This window comes from Saccostrea cucullata, unplaced genomic scaffold (genome assembly GCF_032062105.1).
Source record: "Saccostrea cucullata isolate Sc308-1 unplaced genomic scaffold, CSIRO_AGI_Scuc_v1 ctg12474, whole genome shotgun sequence".
NCBI classification, from domain to species: Eukaryota; Metazoa; Mollusca; class Bivalvia; order Ostreida; family Ostreidae; genus Saccostrea; species Saccostrea cuccullata.
The window spans coordinates 1,136-3,196 of NW_026922090.1; the positions used below are offsets into that span (position 1 = coordinate 1,136).

Sequence of the window (2,061 nt, forward strand, 5' to 3'; positions counted from 1 at the left end):
TAATCACAGATGATAATGCTTTTCCAAACTGAAACAAAATAAGCTAGGAAATGTTGGGTACGTTATGCGATATCCTGACTCTGAGATTTAATTGTTTTACAGAGGTAAAATGAAAAAAAAAAACCGCTCTTCCTGAGTTTATTTAGAAAACAAATGTATTTAATTAATCATTGCAAAATAAAATTTCTGTTTTTCTTATACAGCTGTAGCTTCGGGTACATTCCTATATATGTAAAAATATATTAGTCACTGCTCTATAAATACTTCTTTCTGTACTACCTTTTTTAAAAACTTTTTTGGATTGGCTGCAATAACCAATTTTAGAAAAAAAAAACACAATTGGACTGGGGTTTCATAAAAATTTTCAGAAAAGGAATTGATTTTTATCGACGGGCATGCATACACTTCATGACTCTGCGCAGATATCAATGGATAAGATCCACTGTTATATGAAAGCATCAATTAAGAAATTAATATAATCAAGCTCATTAAACTTGTATATTAATTTTAAGATAACAAACATTTCATTTACAAAACTTTACCGTCCAATCTTCATTCTCTTATCAGTAACCTTGCACACTCTATTTGAGTAACACAATTCTATATGCGGATTGCGTTTAACACAGCTTCTTGGTGGATCATAAAATATTAATCCTTAAAGGCGTGTTTTCTTATAAACAATTTTTAACACCAATTGCTTGTTTGTTTCTGTTGAATAATGAAATAAAATTCATTGACTATTTTAGATAAGAATATGAACAGAACCTAATCTTTTACTGTTTGATTTCTTTTAAAGGAAAACAAAAAAAATAAAAAAAAAGACTACGAACAACTTCATTCAGCTAAGCTCTCTTTATTTTATAGGTAGATTGAATAGATAATATCAACCACTAAAATTGCCAGGTTTATTCGAAAATAATATATGACCTTGAGAACATAGGAAAATAAAACGCAAATATCTTTTTGGGTATTTATGCTTTGTGTTATCCTTTCACTCACTTTCGGTTTCATTTGTTTCTAGAAAGAGAAACCAAAACAATAATAACAATAAAACGATGGCAAAATTCCAGGAATAAAGTTGTATAAATGTTGGCGTTTTACGTAAAAGTTTTAAGCAGAGAATCAGAATTTATAGAATATTTTTTTTTATATTAAAGGACTTGTTGCATAAGGTAAGATTTTTTTTTTCTAATAGAAAGTTGATTTGATATAAGAAAGGTTAAAGGAAATGTAATATTCTATCTACATAACTTACATAGTAGTTGCATGATACACATTAAACTTTTAAACAGTAGCAAATTTGATATAACGGATGCGATTTTCGATTAATTATTTTTTTTTCAGTGATACTCAGATCATGCCCAAACGTTGAATTCGGATATTTCACATAAATACATTACTATGAAAAAGGGGTACTAACGTAGTAAGTCGCATACTATCAATTTGTTGCAGAAAATGGGTAACGAAAACGCAGTTCCAGTAGTTTCTCAAGTCAAGTCTCTCTTCCAAGCTATCGGAGGCGATCTTGAGGGAGCTCAAAGGACACAGGAGGAATTTTCCAAACAATGTCCAGTCGTGTCCCAAATGCGATCAGCTGTGGAAGCAATGACCGGTGATTCTGATGCAGCAAAAGACACACAAAAAGAGTTTGTGAAAGGAATTATCGAGGGGACATCTAATTAATCTCGGCATTGATAAATGATATTGTCAAAATATTCATCTGATTGCTGTATGACAAATTGTGAATAAAACCGCTAAAAATATAAGGGTACAATTACAGTTTTTGAAAATATTATTTACACAAATTTCCTTTTAAAAAAAAATATAAAAAAGGAAAAGTATCAATATTTTGTCTTTTTATATATTTTAGAGTTCACTCAGAAAGTTGAAAAGTTTTATATTTATTGCTTTGCATGTAGTTAATAAGTTTGCTCATTTTAAACCAGTTGGTCAAAGGAGGGCAGCGAAAAGAATTTGTAAAAGATAACTTTCTTATATATTTTGTTTTTAACAAACGTTTACAAATAAGACATTATCAGAGGAGACATATTCTGGTGTATT

The 2,061-nt window shown here is 29.5% G+C and overlaps 1 long non-coding RNA gene across 1 annotated transcript; it reads left to right on the forward strand.

Annotated features, from left to right (window-relative positions):
- Positions 1–1,026: 1,026 nt before the first annotated feature.
- On the forward strand, positions 1,027–1,841 carry LOC134261173 (uncharacterized). The gene is made up of 2 exons (XR_009990760.1): positions 1,027–1,172; positions 1,453–1,841. It is a non-coding gene; the product is annotated as an uncharacterized LOC134261173 (long non-coding RNA).
- Positions 1,842–2,061: the final 220 nt, after the last annotated feature.